Raw genomic sequence first — 20,715 nt, forward strand, 5'->3', positions numbered from 1 at the left:
TGTTTCTTATTTTAGCCATTCTGACAGGTGCAAGATGGTATCTCAAAGTTGTTTTAATTTGCATGGAATCTGGCTTTATTGGAAAGCCCATTGTCACATAGAACCAGGTCATCTCCAAGATCTGGTTTTTGTCACCACTTGCTTTTCCAAAGGCAAGACATTGTATTATGTACATATTTTCTCTAAACATCCCCTCCAGGAAGGACTAACTATAAGGAGAAACTTCTGAAGTTGAGGAGGGTGAGAAGTTTAGCAAGTTCCAAGGTCATTCCAAAAGGTCATAAAAACATAGTGATGGGGAAAGGGGTCTGTCTGTTCAGTAGAGCTAACTGCAAGTTGTACATATGCACGCTAGTGAGATAACTTCCATGCGTGTCACCCATGCTGGTGTAAGACTCCACAATGTCACAGCTGTCTTAAAATCACGCATGCTGCAAGTCGCTGCTTCACTTAGCAGGACTCGGGTGGACTCGTTACTCTGGTGTCAGTGCCCCCTCTGTGGAACAGACAGAAATGTCCACCCAGGAAAATCCACTCAACCTGAAAGTAACTTACTGTTTTTTGTTGTCTTTTTTTACTTTCATCTAAATCTGATATACAAAATTGTTCACACTTTGTTCTTGTTTTAGGTTGCATAATGTTGGTTCTTCAAATTATCTATAAGTAACATAGAGTAAGTTCATCCTATATATGGATATATCTATAAAGTTTATACAGAATGTTTGGAGCAATTATTTGAAGATTTTTTTCTTTTTTTAAATTTATTTATTTATTAAGGATTTCTGCCTCCTCCCCACCACCACCTCCCATTTCCCTCCCCCTCTCCCAATCAAGTCCCCCTCCCTCATCCGCTAGAAGAGCCATCAGGGTTCCCTGACCTGTGGTAAGCCCAAGGACCGCCCACCTCTATCCAGGTCTAGTAAGGTGAGCATCCAAACTGTATTTGAAGATTTTTAAACCAAATCAATGATAACAAGAACATGAGAGGAAAAACCCTAAGATATAGTGTATTATAGAACTTATATTGAGTTTTTCCTTTTCTGCTCTTAAATAAGTATTCCTTCATCTGGGTTCAAGGAAATCAGAAGCCTGCTGGTAGGAACTGACACAGAAAAAGAGAGCTAGAGAAGCTGTCTGGTTATGCTCAATCTATAAGAGCATTAAATTCAAGTGCTCAGATGGGCAAAACCTCTGCTGCCCCTACTTTTGTATCCTAGCTCCCATTCTCTTCCCGGAGCTTCTGTTTCAAGGGTTTATGGTAAATTTCAATTTCATTTCCTCCTCTCAGTCTTCCTGTTTCTTACCCCATGGTGAATTGAATGAGAATGGACCCCATTAACTTATATATTTGAATACTTGGTCTGAAGTTGGTGGAACTGTTGGGAAAGAATTGGGAGGTTTGGTCTTATTAGAAAAGGTGTATCAAGCTAGAGAGATGACTCAGTGGTTAAGAACCCTGCCTGCTGTTCCAAAGGTCCTAAGTTCAATTCCCAGCAACCATATGGTGAGTCACCACCATCTGTAATAAGATCTGGTGCCCTCTTCTGGCCTGTAGGCATACGTGCAAGCAGAACACTGTAAATGTAATAAATAAATAAATCTTTTTTTTTTCATTTTAAACAAGATGTTTATTTAAACAACAAGATGCTTGACTTGAAGGGAAAACTATCTAGGATCATTTTGCTCAAGAGTCATTTATCCCTACTTAAAGACAGATTGCCCTACATGTAGCAGCTACGTACAAAAAAGTTATAAAATTGTCCTTGGTTTTACAATGATAAATGAAAAACATTAAAATTCTCCAATCGAACAATGTATGCAAGGATTTTGTGGTTGGGTTCTTTTGTTAAAACATTGAGAGCAAAATAACTTACTGGAATATAAGGATAAGAACTGATGAGCGAGCCACTAATGGAGCGGGGGGGGGGGGGGTATTTTCAAAGAACCGGTACTTTCCCCCAGACCACCTCCATCTGCTGTCAGTCAAAACAGAACATTGGCCATTTAGTTTAAAAAAGAAAAAAAAGAAAGAAAGAAAGAAAAAAGCACAATATGCTTGTGCACATACATCAGTTACTTTATGTACAATAAAGAAATGGGGACAGGGAAATGAAAGAATAGAGAAAACTATACTGTAGTAGTCAGGATGTGGTGGAACCAAATTGCGGCTTTCTAATTGCGAATGTATTCTTGGTCTATAACAAAATTCTGGAGTAAAGTAGCAGGTTCCCTTTTTAGTAGACACCTCCTGTCTGCTGCTGGAACACATCAATCGTATCTTCATCCTCCATTTCCAACTGTGCAGGTGTGTCTGTTTCATTGATTGACTGCCCATCAAACCGGAATCTGATCTGCCTCATTGACAAACCCTGTCATTCACAATAGGCTTTCATTAGTTTACTAAGTGGTGTGTGCCTCTTAATTTTAAACTGCACCACAGAGCCATCCTGCCCCGCCACCTTCAAATTAATATGGTCATTGTTCTCGGTCTTGACTCCTTCCTTGGGTTTCTCGTCGGCCATGGCGAACGCTGGAGTCTCCTCAGCTGCCTCTTCACAAAAGAGGCATCAGGTCTGCACTGAAGGAGCACACAGGCCCCACCAGGAGCGGCAGAAGAAGGAGGCGACAGCGGCGGACAAGGCCAAATAAATAAATCTTTAAACAAGCTTTGAGGTTTCCAAAGACCATGCCATTCCCAAATTAGCTGTCTCTGCGTCAACGGCTGTGTCTCAAGGTGTGAATTCTCAACAACTGTTCTACCATCATATCTTCCTGTCTGCTGCCATTCTCCCTGCCATAAAGGCCATAGACTCTAATTAAAATTCTGAAGCTGTAATCCCCAAAAGATTCTTTCTTCTATAAGTTGCCTTAGATATTGCAGTTTATCACATCAATAGAAAAGTAGCTAAGGCATATCTCAGTAAAAGTGCTGCTGTAAGAAGTGTAATACAGGTAAATGGAATCTTATTGTCTGAGTTATAAGACAATTATAACTTATAGAGACAGAGACCCACACTGGAGCACTGGACTGAGCTCCCAAGGTCCCAATGAGGAGCAGAAGGAGGGAGAAGATGAGCAAAGAAGTTGGGACCACGAGGGGTGCACCCACCCACTGAGACAGTGGAGCTGATCTACTGGGAGCTCACCAAGACCAGCTGAACTGTGACTGAAAAAGCATCGGATAAAACCGGACTCTCTGAACATGGCGAACAATGAAGGCTGATGAGACGCCAAGGACAATGGCACGGGGTTTTGATCCTACTTAATGTGCTGGCTTTGTGGGAGCCTAGCCAGTTTGGATGTTCACCTTCCTAGATATGGACGGAGGGGGGAGGACCTAGGACTTACCACAGGGCAGGGAACCCTGACTGCTCTTTGGACTGGAGAGGGAGGGGGAGAGGAGTGGGGGGAGGGAAATGGGAGGCTGGGAGGAGGCAGAAACTTATTTTTTTTCCTTTTCTCAATAAAAAAAAAGAAAAGGGTCAAAACCTAATTATAATCAATAGTTCTATATTTTTCTTGAGACAGTAAAATATTGAATCTAAATAAACAACAAAATGTTGAAAACTGAGTTATCCAATAAGAAATCTGTGAGACTGCATCTTCTAATAATATCAGAGGGTATACCCATAAAGCCTCATAAAGCCTCATAAACACGACCACCCTAATGTAAGCTTAACCAACATGTCAAACTGAATGGGGAAAGCCCATTAGGTCTCAACCCTACACAAAGAACTACAATCAACTGAGGAAAGATGGGAGTGGAGAAGTGGTCTTCCCTAGAAAACAGCATTCTGATTTGTTGTCCAGTGCCAAACCGTCTGCCCTGAACACATCCATATACACTTCTTAATATTATATGGACTCAGAAGGCTATATTTAAAAATATATATGTATGTAAAAATGCAAATATGTGTGCAAGAACAATTACTGAAAAAGTTCATAAATTTGAAGGAGAGTGGGGAGGAGTACAAAGGAGAGTTTGGAGAAAGGAAAGGGAAGGGGGAAATGTAATTAAATGACAATATCAAGAATAAACAATAAAAAGAAGTATTGTGGAGAAATAATAGATATATATTTATAAAATTGAATAGTAAAATATCCATGTAACCCTAAAGAAGAAAAGTCTAACTATGAAAATATTAATACTACACTAAATATAAATGGTTTAAACATACCAATTAAAATTTATAGCTTATCTGAGTGGGTGAAGTTTGTGACCTTTAATGGAGATGTAAAAACATGTTGGGTACAGAAATTACTTTGAATACAATTATAGAGCTTAAAATGTAAAAGATGCAAAAACAAATATATTGAGGACAATTTCAAGTTCAGCTGTAAGTTGTTGGATATTAAGTGAACAATAATCTCAAAAACCTGTACTGAGGAGATAGATGGAAATGGTATCTGAAGCTGAATAGGTCCTGAGGAGCTCAAATCACAAAGTAACAAATCATGAACAGGTGAGACTGGAAGGCATCTGACATATATGATATAACATGATTTCCGAAGAGTATAAATCAGTTTGGATGATTTCCCACCATCTCATCTTTCCATGGACCCCCTTCTTGTATATTAAATGACCTCCTTTACTTAACATTTGAGTAACAAATATGCCTGTGAGTAAAAACACTGCTCTATTTAGCCATGTTGTGATTACCATGTCTGTAGAGTAAAGGCTGTTTGTTTCAGCCTGTTCTTCTTCAGATGAAGTCTCTTTCTTGTGGAAACTGATCATTGCTATGCTTTAACACCCTTCTGTCAGTACAGACTAGTTACCATTCTTTTCATTCTCACATGGCCTTCTCATCCATAGACAAAGAAACCTCTAAATTAATGTTACAGAACAAAATTTTCTCTGTTTTTTTCTCCTTCCAAGAATGTGTTAGCTTGTATCTTGCCTGAACTGAGACATTAAAAATGATGGGCAATTTAAGTAGGTCAAGGTCAGGATCAATATAGAAGCAACTAGGCTTAGTTTTTTATACTGTCACAGAGTTTTAGTAATAGTGGGTTTTCTACTCAGAAAGAAGTTAAAGAGAATGTCAGAAGTTATGTATGTAGTCTCAAAATTATTCTTTTTTGTAGAAGAATTTTGATGTATCCCATCAAAACACCTGTGCTCAGGAGGCAGAAAATCACTACCAAATCAAAGGGCTCCTTCACTGTCCTTCTCTGTCACTATGTCCCTTACATGACTTCTTCCTGATAAAATAGGTTAGTTGTCTCTGACATGGAGACTTTAGAGAAATAAAGCACAAAATAAGCCCCCAGGGGAGGAGAAAGGAGCCTCAGAAAAATTTCTGCAATGGTTTACAAGACCTGAAAATAGAGTGCCTAGCCTTAATAATATAAAAATAAGACCACCATGAAGAAATGGATACTTACTGTTTTGATAAAAGTCTCACCTTCTTTCAAGAGTCCTTAAGTTCTGAGCTACAGGAACTTTTGTCCTTTATTCTGGTAGATATCAAGTAGACAAAAGACTCAAGTAGACAAAGGCAAAATTTGCACGCAGTTGGCCATGAATACCCCTTGTGCTAGAAGGCTTGGTTTTGGAAAATAAAAAATGAAGCCACCTGTCTTTTCTAGCTAGATGTACTGTCGATGCCCTGCTTGAAGAGACAATTACAGGCCAGTCTTCAGATCCTTGACCAAATTTTAGCAGTTGTAGGCTTGTTATTTGAAAGGAAGTTGAGAAGGTCATGAGGCTTGTGCATAGTCTCAAAATTAGTCTTGTTCATAAGTCATTAATTCCTTGCTCAATCCCCCATTGTCTTTCCACTGAACTCTGGCGAACACCCATGATCTTTAAACTGGCTTTTTCCCAAAGCAAACTGGTTTTGCTGTCCCCGGGACAGCTCATGTTCCTTTGAAACTTTGTTCTCTCTCTCCCCTGATACCCCATCCCCTGTCCAACCTTGACAGACTGGCTTACATCTTCTTTTCTTTGAAAACCCAATTTTTGATAAAGAAGCAAAAAATATCAAAAAGCAAAATAAATATGGAAAAAATCATGTTTAACAAATGGAACCAGATCCACAGTGCTCCACTCATAAATTAGGACAGCACCAACCAACTGAGGCTCCTTCAATCCCTTCCAGGTCACTACTGCCCTTATATAGAATGTTATCCTCCTAAAACATGTTATTTGTGCTTGGCTGTGAACTATGTGAGAGTTGAATTACACAGTCACTTTTCTCTGTATGTCTTATTTACTCTACATTTTACTTCAAGCATAATTGATACTGTTGTATAGAGCAACACATTTTTTTTTCATTCTCACTGCCTATAATTTTCACTAGATAAACATCCTAGATTTTTCACTTTATGCTGGGTGACATTTATAATATTTTCAGTTTGAAACTATTGTATATAATGAAGAACTGACCACTTTTGCATATCTCCTGAATCCAGGCTGCTATTTTTCAAATGTGCTTTAAAATTTTTAAACTTTATTCCTTTATAATTGACATAAAATCTGCTCTTAGTTATGGTAGACAGTGTTTTATCTTGGTAATTCTCAGTGTGCAATGATCAAATTGTAGATACTAACATTTCCATCCTGAATATTGATTTCCTTGTGTTAAGAACCTACAAATTTTCCTCTAGTTTTCTGACATGTAAAATTAATTTTAGATGAGAGAAATGTTTTCCATTTCACGCATTACCCCTTTGTTGTGCCCTGTCCCCACCTAGCGTCTAGTGATCAGTTTTCTACTCTCTACTTCTGCATACTGAGTCTTTTGGCTTCCGTACATGAGTGAGTGTGTGCAGTGTTGGTGCCTCAATTACGTCATTTAATATAGTGTTTTCCAGTTCAGTCCTTGTTGATGAAAATTATAGGATTTCACCATTTTACGGCTGAATAGTACTTTATGTATAGAAACTCTGTAGTACTTTGTTGTGCAATTGTCTGAAACTACTTTTTTATTGCTAGTCATTTATGCACACAGCAGAGGCTACCAGTGGTTCCCTCCAAATCCACTTTTTCTATTTTGTTATAGTATTATATTCTCTGATGCTGTAGCTAAGGATATGGATACCTAGAAGGAGCACTACATTTCCCAGTCTCCCTGATAACTGGACGTAAGTTTGGATGTGACTGAATTCTGCATAACATGGTGTATGTAGAAGCATCACAAGGCAGCTAACAAGCACACAATGAAGAGACAGAACCTCAACAAACTTTGCCTTTCTAGCTCTCTTCTTCCATTGTACTCTCTAGGAGAACAAGCAGCCAGACTGCAGCTTCAGGGGGACGCCCACAAAGCCTGGAATTTTTGTTTTTTTTGTTTGTTTGTTTTTTTTTTAAATTTATTTATTTATTAAGGATTTCTGCCTCGTCCCCACAACCGCTTCCCATTTCCCTCCCCCTCCCCCGATCAAGTCCCCCTCCCTCATCTGCTCGAAGAGCAATCAGGGTTCCCTGACCTGTGGGAAGCCCAAGGACTGCCCACCTCTATCCAGGTCTCGTAAGGTGAGCATTCAAACTGCCTAGGCTCCCACAAAGCCAGTACGTGCAGTAGGATCAAAAACTCACTGCAATTGTTCTTGAATTCTCAGTATTCCTCATTGTCCGCTATGTTCAGCTAGTCCGGATTTATCCCATGCTTTTTCAGACCTAGGCCAGCTGGCCTTGGTGAGATCCCAATAGAACATCCCCATTGTCTTAGTGTGTGGGTGCACCCCTTGTGGTCCTGAGTTCCTTGCTCGTGCTCCATCTCCTTCTGCTCCTGATTTGGACCTTGAGATTTCTGTCCGGTGCTCCCGTGTGGGTCTCTGTCTCTGTCTCCTTTCATCGCCTGATGAAGGTTAATATTCCTGAGGATGCCTATGTGTTTGTCTTTGGATTCACCTTATTTAGCTTCTCTAGGAACATGAATTATAAGCTCAATGTCCTTTATTTATGGCTAGAAACCAAATATGAGTGAGTACAACCCATGTTCCTCTTTTTGGGTCTGGCTTACCTCACTCAGGATAGTGTTTTCTATTTCCATCCATTTGTATGCAAAATTCAAGAAGTCCTTGTTTTTTACTGCTGAGTAATACTCTAATATGTATATATTCCATACTTTCTTCATCCATTCTTCCGTTGAAGGGCATCTAGGTTGTTTCCAGGTTCTGGCTATTACAAACAATGCTGCCATGAACATAGTTGAGCATATACTTTTGTTGTATGATAGGGCCTCTCTTGGGTATATTCCCAAGAGTGGTATTGCTGGATCCAGGGGTAGGTTGATCCCGAATTTCCTGAGAAACCAAAACACTGCTTTCCAGAGTGGTTGCACAAGTTTGCATTCCCACCAGCAATGGGTGAGTGTACCCCTTTCTCCACAACCTCTCCAGCAAAGGCTATCATTGGTGTTTTTTATTTTAGCCATTCTGACAGGTGTAAGGTGGTATCTTAAAGTTGTCTTGATTTGCATTTCCCTGATTGCTAAGGAAGTTGAGCATGACCTTAAGTATCTTTTGGCCATTTGAACTTCTTCTGTTGAGAATTCTCTGTTCAGATCAGTGCCCCATTTTATAATTGGGTTGATTAGCCTTTTACCGTCTAGTTTCTTGAGTTCTTTATATATTTTGGAGATCAAACCTTTGTCAGTTGCAGGGTTGGTGAAGATCTTCTCCCAGTCAGTGGGTTGTCTTTTTGTCTTAGTGACAGTGTCCTTTGCTTTACAGAAGCTTCTCAGCCTCAGGAAGTCCCATTTATTCAATGATGCCCTTAGTGTCTGTGCTGCTGGGGTTATACATAGGAAGTGTTCTCCTGTGCCCATGTGCTGTAGAGTACTTCCCACTTTCTCTTCTATCAGGTTCAGTGTGTTCGGACAGATATTGAGGTCTTTAATCCATTTGGATTTGAGTTTTGTGCATGGTGATAGATATGGATCTATTTTATTCTTCTACAGATTGACATCCAGTTTTGCCAGCACCATTTGTTGAAGATGCTCTCTTTTTTCCATTGTATACTTTTAGCTCCTTTATCGAAGATCAGGTGTTCATAGGTTTGTGGGTTAATGTCAGGGTCTTCTATTCGATTCCATTAGTCGACTTCTCTGTTTTTATGCCAATACCAAGCTGTTTTCAATACTGTAGCTCTGTAATAGAGTTTGAAGTCAGGGATGGTAATGCCTCCAGACCATCCTTTATTGTATAAGATTGTTTTGGCTATCCTGGGTTTTTTGTTTTTCCATATAAAGTTGATTATTGTCTTCTCCAGATCTGTGAAGAATTTTGATGGGATTTTGATGGGGATTGCATTGAATCTATAGATTGCTTTTGGTAGAATTGCCATTTTTACTATGTTGATCCTCCCAATCCAAGAGCAAGGGAGGTCTTTCCATTTTCTGGTGTCTTCTTCAATTTCTTTCTTCAAAGACTTATAGTTATTGTCAAGTAGATCTTTCACTTCCTTGGTCAGGGTTACCCCAAGGTATTCTATGCTATTTGTGGCTATCGTGAAAGGTGAAGCTTCTCTGATTTCCCTCTCTGCTTCCTTATCCTTAGTGTATAGGAAGGCAACTGATTTTTTGGAGTTGATCTTGTATCCTGCCACATTACTAAAGCTGTTTATCAGCTGTAGGAGTTCTTTGGTAGAATTTTTGGGGTCGCTTATGTACACTATCATATCATTTGCAAATAACGAAAGCTTAACTTCTTCCTTTCCAATACGAATCCCCTTGATCTCCTTATGTTGTCTTATTGCTATTGCTAGAATTTCAAGCACTATATTGAAGAGGTATGGAGAGAGTGGACATCCTTGTCGTGTTCCTGATTTTAGTGGGATGGCTTTGAGTTTTTCTCCGTTTAATTTAATGTTAGCTGTTGGCTTGCTGTAAATAGCTTTTATTATATTTAGGTAGGACCCTTGTATCCCTATTCTCTCCAAGACCTTTATCATAAAGGGGTGTTGAATTTTGTCGAATGCTTTTTCAGCATCTAGTGAAATGATCATATGATTTTTTTCTTTCAGTTTATTTATATGGTGGATTACATTGATAGATTTTCGTATGTTGAACCAGCCCTGCATCTCTGGGATGAAGCCTACTTGATCATAATGGATAATTTTTCTTATGTGTTCTTGGATTCGGTTTGCCAGTATTTTATTGAAAATTTTTGCGTCGATGTTCATGAGTGAGATCGGTCTGTAATTCTCTTTCTTGGTTGGGTCTTTTTGTGGTTTTGGTATCAGGGTAACTGTAGCTTCATAAAAGGAATTTGGCAATGACTCTTCTGATTCTATATTGTAAAATACATTAAGGAGTATAGGTATTAGTTCTTCTTGGAAGTTCTGGTAGAATTCTGCATTGAAACCATCTGGTCCTGGGCTTTTTTTCAAAGGGAGATTTTTGATAACCATTTCTAATTCTTCGCGAGAAACCGGTCTATTTAGATCATTCACCTGGTCTTGGTTTAGCTTTGGTATATGATACTTATTTAAAAAAAATGTCCATTTCTTTTGTATTTTCCAGTTTTGTGGCATACAGGCTTTTGTAGTAAGATCTAATGATTCTCTGAATTTCCTCTGTGTCTGTGGTTATGTCCCCCTTTTCATTTCTGATCTTATTTATTTGCGTGTTCTCTCTCTGTCGTTTAATTAGTTTGGATAGGGGTTTGTCGATCTTGTTGATTTTCTCCAAGAACCAGCTTTTTGTTTCATTGATTCTTTGGACTGTTTTCTGTGTTTCTATTTTGTTGATTTCAGCCCTCAGTTTTATTATTTCCAGTCTTCTACTTCTCCTGGGCGCGTCTGCTTCTTTTTTTTTTTTTTTTAGGGCTTTCAGGTGTGTTTTTAAGTCCCCAATGTATGCATTCTCCGTTTTCTTTAAGTGGGCACTTAGTGCTATGAACTTTCCTCTTAGCACTGCTTTCATTGTGTCCCATAGGTTTGAGTATGTTGTCCCTTTATTTTCATTAAATTCAAGGAAGACTTTAATTTCTTTCTTGATTTCTTCCTTGACCCAGGTGTGGTTCAGTAGTTGACTGTTCAGTTTCCATGAGTTTGTCGGTTTTTTGGGGGCAGCGTGGTTGTTGCCTTCTAACTTTAATCCGTGATGATCTGATAAGACACAGGTGGACACTGATATTTTTTTGTATCTGTGGAGGTTTCCTTTGTTACCAAGTATGTTGTCAATTTTTGAGAAGGTTCCATGAGCTGCAGAGAAGAAGGTATATTCTTTCCTATTTGGGTGGAATGTTCTATAGATGTCTGTTAAGTCCATTTGCTTCATTACCTCCAATAATTCTCTTAATTCTCTATTAGGTTTCTGTCTGATTGACCTGTCCCTTGGAGAGAGAGGTGTGTTGAAGTCTCCTACTACTAGTGTGTGTGGTTTGATGTCTGCCTTGAGTTCTAGTAATATTTCTTTTACATAAGTAGGTGCTTTTATATTGGGGGTGTATATATTCAGGATTGAGAGGTCCTCCTGATGAATTGTTCCTGTTATGAGTATAAAGTGACCGTCTCAGTCTCTTCTGATTGATTTTAGTTTGAAGTCAGTTTTGTTAGAAATTAGTATGGCCACACCTGCTTTTTTCTTAGGACCATTTGCTTGAAAGACCTTTTCCCAACCCTTTACTCTGAGTAGGTGCCTGTCTTTGTGGTTGAGATGTGTTTCTTGCAAACAGCAGAATGTTGGATCCTGTTTTCGTATCCAATCTTTTAGCCTGTGCCTTTTTATAGGTGATTTGAGCCCATTAATATTAAGTGATATTAATGACCAGTGGTTGTTAACTCCGGTTATTCTTATTGCTTTTGGTAGTAGAGATTGTGTGTCTCCCTTCTTTGAGATGTGCTCGTGAAGGGTCATTAGATGCCTGGGTTATTGTAGGCAGTGTTGGCAGTGTTGGATTCCTTGGGTTGTGATTTTCCTTCTATTACTTTCTGTAGGGCTGGATTTGTGGCTACGTATTGTTTAAATTTGTTCTTATCCTGGAATGTCTTGTTTTCTCCATTGATAATGAACGATAGCTTGGCTGGGTATAGTAGTTTGGGTTTGCATCCATGGTCTCTTAGCTTCTGCAGAACCTCTATCCAGGACCTTCTGGCTTTCATAGTTTCCATCGAGAAGTGAGGTGTAAGTCTGATCAGTTTACCTTTATAAGTTACTTGCCCTTTTTCTTTTGCAGCTCTTAATATTCTTTCTTTAACCTGTATATTTTGTGTTTTGATTATTATATGGCAAGGAGATGTTTTTCTTTGATCCAGTCTGTTTGGTGTTCTGTATGCTTCTTGAATATTTAAATGAATATCTTTCTTTAAGTTGGGAAAGTTTTCTTCCATAATTTTGTTGAAAATATTTTCTGGGCCTTTGAGCTGTGACTCTTCTCCTTCTTCTATTCCTATTATTCTTAGGTTTGGTTTTTTTATTGTGTCCCATAGTTCCTGAATGTTTTGTGTTGAGAATTTGTTGGCTTTGCTGTTTTCTTTGATCTGTTCCTTTATTTTCTCTATGGTGTCCTCAGCATCTGAGAGTCTTTCTTCTAGCTCTTGTATTCTATTGATTATGCTTGTTTCTGTAGACTCTGCTCGTTGGCCTAGATTTTCCATATCCAGCTGGTCCTCAGTTTGTATTTTCTTCTTTGCCTTCATTTCAGTTTTCAATTCTTGAAGTGTTTCCATTACCTGTTTGATGTTTTTTTCTTGGTTTCCCAGGGTATCATGTACGTATTTACTCATTTCTTCAAACTTTTTGTTATACTTCTCATCCATTTCTATAAGGGCATTTTTTACATGTTGTTTAAGGGACTCTATTATCTTCATAAAGTCGATTTTTTCCACTTCTTCTGTGTTAGGTTGTTCAAATACTTCTGTTGTAAGATCATTGGGTTCTGATGTTTTCATGTTGTTTTTCGGATTATTGGGTGAATTCTTGCCTTGGCGCCTGCCCATCTCCTCCTATTGATCCTATCCAATGGGTCCTTTTAAAACCGGATCAGGTTTCCCTGCTGGCCAAGGGCTCCGCTTACAAAATGCCCTCACTCTCTTTCGTGGTTCCTGCTGCAGGCCAAGAACCCTCTCACCCCTCTGAAGGATCTTCAGGACAGGACCAGGCTCCCCTTGTGCCAGTGACCTGGCCAACCAAAAGCCTACCTCTTTGATTCAATTGTAGTAGGGCAATCTGCTCTCCTTATTGCACGCCTGTCCCCGCCGCTTGGGTCTGCCGCTGCGCCGGTCCCCGAAAGCCTCTTCCTGTATGCGGTGTTGCTCCGCCGCGTCTGGCCGCCGCCGCGCCGCTCCGCCTCTCTGGAATTTTTGTTATGATTGTATATGTCCTAGGGTGCCTAATTGGGTATTGTCTTGGAAGAAAAATGAAAGGCTTTACATTTCTAAAACTATAATTGGTTTTCCCCTCTTATAATTGAGATAAAGGTTACCTTCTATAATTAGTTTCTAATTGTGGCCAGTGTGCACTGCACAGGAATAAGCTTTCCTTCATAATTCTATGCATCTATAATAAAATTCACTATAAGTAGTTCCCTTATATGTTCACTATAAGGGAATAAGAACTATTCCCTTAGCATTTAAGAATATGCTAGAGTGCAGATACATTTCCCCCTTAAATTCAATAGGGATCAGCTTGTCAAGTGTCTTACATTTAAAAAAAAATAAGCAACAAGAATAAAACAGCAAAAGAATCAATGAAAAACTCTAAATCTCATCTTCTTGTCTTTAAGGAAAGTAAATTAAGTTTTAAAAAATGTTGTTCTTTAACTTGTTGGTGTGTGTGTGTGTGTGTGTGTGTGTGTGTGTGTGTGTGTTCACATCATGCCAAGGTGCATGTATGAGAATCATAAGATATCTTGTGGCATTATCTCTCTCCCTACACTGTGCAGTTTCCTGGGGTCAAATTCAGATCTCCGGGCTTCTCAGCAAGAACCTTTGCCCACAGAGCCGTCTTGCTGTCTTATAAAGTTTTCTTTGAAGAACTTATTTTCCTTCCTTTTTGTAAATTTACCCTTCACATACTTTACCAACTTTTCTATTTTGAACACTATAACTATTTTAGTCCTTTAATTGCAAAATATTTTTTATGTTTTAAATGCAATAGAGAGATGCTTCTTCATTGTTAGAGAGTATGTAGCATTATTTCACTTCCTTCTTGCAGAAGAAATTTAGACACAAGCACAAAGGTTTCAAAACATTAAGTTAATGATTTGATTAAATTGTGATTGAACCTATTTGCTCTGCAGGAGGCCAAAATAATTACTGTAAATATTGGGTGTATTACAAATCATAGAATTTCTGTCATTCATTAATTCCTGCAGTCTAAGAACCATTTTTACCTTTATATTATACTGGTTTACACTCAATATTTTTAAAGAATATATCAAGTAAATTTGGAGAACTCTTGCTTTATTCGTTTAATTTGATTAAAACTAGTTCATGAGAACCTTTAATTACCATTTTATCCTTTATATGCTCCCTTAACTAACTTTTAATTTATTTCACTTTCTGAAATTACATCAGTGGCACAAAATTTATATTTAATTCTAATCTGTGTATTTTTTTAGCCATATTGCATTGGGAACAGAATTATAACAATACTGAATAATAATCAGTTGAATATTTCATGACAATGACTACTCTTGCCCAAAGTAATCTCTTTACTAAATCACCACTGTGATGTTTAAAGTGGTATTTTAATTAATTTGTAAGTTCAAATTAAGATGGGATTAAAAGCATTTGTCTTACTGTTTTATACATTACGTATTAGTAATTTATATATATGTATACACATGCATATACAATTCCTACTTGACCTCCTAAAACCGTTATCATCATCATCTGCACTAGGCTTCATAGTTCACTTATGCAGACACTTAGACAGTTCCGTCTCCTTTTCCTGTATAACTTACCTCTACAATTTGAAAAAGAACATCTACTATTTTCTGTTTTCCTTCCTGTGATTTTAGTTTAAGCTTTGAAGTAAGCCGTGTTAGAAAAAAAAGACTATTAAAAGATTATAAATAATAAACATGAGCTTCCATTTCTGGGCTGTGAATCCCAAATCTAATTCAGTAGGTCCATAATAATGTTATTTATTGGTGCCTGTATCTTGGTCCTTTTGCAAGAGCCTACTTCAAACCTTGAGACAGAAATTGAAAACAAAATTTACACAGGGCAACACTGTCGATTTCAATGTTTGGAAAGCTCTGTACAGACAGCAACAGAACTTGGAAACTGCTTCACAGTCATAAAGAAAATATTTTGGCCCCTCTGAGAGACGTTCCAGACACTAATTTGAGTCTTATCCTAGCTACAAAATCATTTCAGGTCAGCAAAAAGGTCACCACACTGGCCAGAGTTCAGAATGAACATTCATTTGAGATTTGTGAGGAGGATCCGGATCTGGAGCCTCTGTGGACAGACCTTGGACTTTCTGACCATAACTCACTCGTTATTGATACCATATGATACAGTGACATCCGATGCTGTAAGGGCGGGGCTTGCTGCCAACACACAGACCTTTGTCTGGAGCTTTCTGGTTTTGGCCTCTCATATAACAAACTCATAACTTTTATTTTTATTTTTTATTCCTCCAAGGAGAGGGGTGTCAGCCTTTTTTTCAATATGTAGTTATTTCAGACCCAAATGAGCTATATATATATATATATATATATATATATATATATATATATATATTAATTTTCAGAAACTAACACTTTTAAGATGAGATGGTAGGAAGTAAGTAACCTTTTGGTCCTTAGTTTATCTCCAAGAGAAACTTTAAGTCTTTTTTTCTAAGAAATCACCAGATGTATATAAATTTAAAATGTTAATGATTGAGAGACTTGACTAAACAAATAGCTTTAAGAACCTGTTCAGATGGCAATCTATTCTGAAGATAGTAACCCTGCCCCAAGAGTTCAGATCAAGCTGTACTTCATTTCTAAGAATAAATTAAGAACATACACATATACATAGTTGCAATGATGTATTGAATTCAGGTGGAGGAAGCAAATAACTCTTGGCACATCCATTTATATTAGCTATTGGCTTATTATTAACACCAACATTGTGGTTTTTGTTGTGAGGTGCCAGTTGGACTGACCCTTACTTGTTTCTTAAGGATGCCCACATATTTGTGAGGGTTCAAATCATTTGTCTGACTCACTTGACTCAGATCTCTCATCTCTAAGTATATCAGTTCAAACACAACCAGGATATGAAATGAGAATGTGAAGGATAGTCTACAGTGGGGCCACCTAGTGGGAATTCAGATAGGAATATTTCAGGGTTAACCATTTGACTATAAGGGATAAAGGTCACGATATCTTGGCAGTGTTTGGTTAAAGGAGGAATATATTGCCTCATATTTCAGTATGGTTTCTAGGATAATTCAAAAGAAGGTGCTATATCAAAGACGTTGACAGTGAACAGGCATTACTACTAGTGTCCTTCCTAAGGATCATAGGGAAGACTCCACAGCCTCTTCTCAGTCTCATCAAGGATACAAAGCCTGGACAACCTTCTAGCCCTTTCCTACTACAAAGCCACCTGTGTGCTCTTTCCCTGATCTTACTGAGCACATGCATTATTCAGGTGCATTGTGGGAATATTAGAAAGTATAGACCACTTAAGCATACTTATTTAACAACTCAAGTTAACTACAGATGTCTTTCAGAGCCATAGGTTCTTGTCACTGCACCTGTGTAACAAATCACCCCCAGATCAGTGGCAGGAAACTGCATAAAAAGAAACCTGCTTTTAGAGATTTTGCATGTCATCATTTAGCCAAGGCACAGATAATATTTCTACTTATGTCTAATAACCGCACCCAGAGCATTACATTAGGTGGGAAGACACAATGACAAGGTTAACAATTCAACTGGGAGTAGGAATCGTCTGGATGTCTCACAGTGTCTGATAGCTCATGCTGACTATTGGTAGGGCCCTCATATGGTTCACTGGCTAGGTCATCTATGAATGATATCTGTATGCGGCCTAATATGGCCATCTTTATAGGACAGAAGCAGCTGGGTTCCGAGAGTAACTGTCCTAAAAGACGAGTACAGAAAGCAGGTGTTCCTACAGCCTTCAAAGGTAACTGGCATCTCTCTCACTATGCTTTCCTGTTAGAAATGCCACAAAGTGCTGCCACACTGACAGGGTATTGTTTCCTTTAGCCACGGAGGACAAAAAGACAGAAAGGGCTGCCGCATTTATTCATCTGTTGCTCATTGAAAAAGTTTTATGGCATATACAGAGGAAAAAGTTAGAATATTGTCCTACTTTTAAGGGACCAACCAAGAACCTATAAAAACTAGATGCTGGTGTCTCACTGTAGCAATTTCAAGAAGAAGAATATCCTGGGATGAGTAACCATCGTGAAATTCTTCCTTCCAGGCCCATATTTGAGAGATAGCAGATGAAGCATCAGAATATATCTCTTTATCGAGATCCCTACAAAGCATATTTGAGAAGAGCCCTCTCCAGAGGCTCACTGTTTGGTGGATGTCATGGGTAGTCTTCATTTGCATCTTCACTGCAGTTACAGTCACCTAAGACTTCTGGAGGAATCTGTGCAGGTTTCCCTAGAGATTTGCAAATGGGAGAAAACCAACTCTGAATGATGGTGATGCTAACCTATAGGGGAGAGGCCAAGCAGAATGGGAGGGGCAGTACAGGAAGCCGAGCACAGGTAACACATTCTCTGCTTCCTGGATGCCATGACATGAATCATTCTGGTCTGTCACATCCTCTCTTCCATGACAGAATGAAACCTTAGAAACTGTAAGTCAAAATAAATCCTTCGTCCCTTGGGTTGTCTCTATAAAGTTCACTGTTATAGCACACAAAAGAGAGAGAATCTCGTAAGATGGCCAAGGATACAGGACAACAGCTTTGCAGAACCACCTCACTGGGGATGTCACTCAGGACACCCAGAAAGATCCAGCACCATCAAGTTTGCCTCCTACAGAAATTGCCATGGCTGACAACAAAACAGCCTTAACCCTCCAGTCCTGCAGCAGGATTCAGGAATATATACTCCCCTTGATGCCTTAAAACAGCCAAAATCTTCGTCCAACCGTGCAAACGCTTAGGGTGTCTCACCTTGGTTTAGGGGGAGAATGCATGTGAGATCTATGAAGTCCTTGCGTGGTTAAGAGACACGGAAGGCAGTAGCTATACTAGACCAAAATACAGACCAGTAAGTATCAGATAAATTAGAAACGCTAAAATTCAAAAGCGAAGCTATTAAATTGCCCTTGTAAAGTTGAGTCATTCCTTGTTAGCAAAGTTCCAATAATACAGTTTTCAGTAATCACCATCTTTAATATCAGTTCTCTAAAATATACCGTTCAGATTTTGATTACCATGGCATAATAATTATAAAAAACTTGCATAAATTTGGGAACTTTCCCATGTATTTTTAATCAATAAATTGCTATGTTTGTAACATGTGAATCATGCTCAGACTAGTCAAATCACTTAGTTCAAAAACTGTCAGTGATTTATTATCATTTGTTTATTAATTCGGCTCTTATACTGCCTAATAGGAAAGTATGTACATCAGGTTCTGATGAATATATGAAGTACCCCAAGGATGAAGGTCAATGAGACAAACCTGAGAACTGGAACCCTCTGATGGTCAGTTCACAAGTCAGCTCTGAGAGGTTAAAGATATTTTAAGAGCTGGCAAAACATTCTGATGTATCCAAGATCAATATTTGAATCAGCAAACCAAGTAAAGACAAGATCATCCTCATCAATATAGGTAAAAACCATACAATATAATGAGGAAGTATGTAGTAATAAGAGCGGCGGGGCTGCGTCCCCAACACCCCAGCCGCCTGCCTGGCTAGCTTATGCCCCGAAATAATTACACGGAAACTGTATTCATTTAATCACTGCTTGGCCCATTCTCTTCTAGGCTAATTCTCACATATTAATTTAGCCCATTTCTAATCATCTGTGTTTAGCACCCCAAGGTGCGCTTACCGGGGAGATTCTAGCCTAGTCCATCCTGGGTCGGAGCTTCATCCCGGGACCGGGGCATGGCGTCTCTCTCAGGCGTCTGCTCCCGAGAGGAGAGCTGTGGCGTCTCTGAGCTCACTTCCTCTTCCTCCCAGCGTTCTGTTCTGTTTACTCCTCCCACCTATCCTCTAACCAATAAAATGGGCCAACGCAGTTCCTTTATTAGCCAATGACCTTCCTCCATCAGAAGTAGAATCAGGGAAATTGACCTAAGCTGAGTGTCCAGTCTTCCTTACACTTAGACAAGAAGCAGTCCCAGTTCTCAAGCTTTTGGAGTTGATAAGGACCTGGACCATCAATGGTCCAGCACCCAGACCTTTGGATGAAGGTTAAACAATTAAGACATATTTGTCCTAATTTATGCATTTGCTTATAATTATTATACCATGTTGATCATAATCTGAATGGTATATTTTAGAGGACTGATATTCTTTAGTGAAATGCTGATTACTAAAAACTGTATTACTGGAACTTTTCATTTATATATCTTGTTGGTTACATTTCTCAAAGAGCTCGAAGTGAAATTCAAAGTGAATGTAAATTGAGTTATGGAAGAAAGAGCTATCAGTAGAAATACTGGCACTGAGCGACTCCAGATGGCTAAGAGGCGGACCTAGAAATACCCAGGAAAGGGCCGTGATGCAAAGGCTTAAGGTTTCTGGGAAAAGAGATTTCGAAAAGATATAACTTTAAAGCCATTCTCAGAGATATTTTATAACTTTGAAAACACAGAGACTAGTGGGAAGCCAATCCAAACTGAGAAAGTAACATGACAATTCATCAAGATATAATAAAGCTGATCACTCTGCACTGTCCACAATGAAGTGAACATTATTCAAATTACACTCAATAAATTTTATTTGACTTTCAAATATTTTCATTAGCTCCTTGAGAATTTCATGTAATATAATTTGATCATATTGACCTCCCACTCCTCCTTACGACAGTACCCAGATCTACCCCTAGCACTTTCATTTGGGTCACATTAATTTTCATAATCCTCTGATTCCAATTTGCCTTGTCCATACTCTTCTGTATGGACTAGCCACTGGAGTGGAGTCAACCTACCAGAAGACAAATGCTTCAGGAAAACTAACTTTCTCTCCCAGAACTTACCAGCTTTCCATAGCTCCTGAGGAATGGAGCTCAACTTGGTGCTGGACTGTTCACTGGCTTGACCTTGTGCAGGTCTTCTCTAGATACTGTAGCTGCTGTGAAATCATGAGTCCAACAGCCCTGCTGTCTCCAGAAGACACTGTTTGATTCTGGTTATCCAAAACTCCGCCTCCTACGATCTTTCTTCCCCATCTTCTGAGATGGTTCCTGACCCTTAAGGGGAGGAAATGATCTATAGCCAAACACTTCACTGATACGTACTCTCTGTACTTTAATCACATTCTAGCTTCTTTGTAAACAAGCATCTACTACAGAAAGAAATTTCTCTGATGTGGTCTGAGAGCTGCTCTAATTTATGGGTAGAGGTGAATTTGGAGGGCAATTCGATAGTCTTCTAAATGGATATAGCATCAATAAACTTTTTTTACAAAGAAGCCAAAACATTTTAATGCTTTATTGGTTTTTCTAGTTTGAGATTATGATACACATTTATAGTCTATAGTGAAATAATTTCTACTGTTCTACGATCATGGGATCAAGCTGGACCTTCTGAATGTGGCTGACAATTGGGGCAGACTGAGAAGTCAATGATAATGGCACTGGGATTTGTCTCTACT

At 38.8% G+C, this 20,715-nt stretch overlaps 1 pseudogene; it reads right to left on the reverse strand.

Moving 5' to 3' along the window:
* Nucleotides 1–2,089: 2,089 nt before the first annotated feature.
* Nucleotides 2,090–2,522, reverse strand: LOC121443966 (annotated as a pseudogene).
* Between the last annotated feature and the right edge of the window lie 18,193 nt (nt 2,523–20,715).

This window comes from Microtus oregoni, unplaced genomic scaffold (genome assembly GCF_018167655.1).
Source record: "Microtus oregoni isolate MIOR12 unplaced genomic scaffold, Mior012 000115F_ref0000277, whole genome shotgun sequence".
NCBI lineage: Eukaryota > Metazoa > Chordata > Mammalia > Rodentia > Cricetidae > Microtus > Microtus oregoni.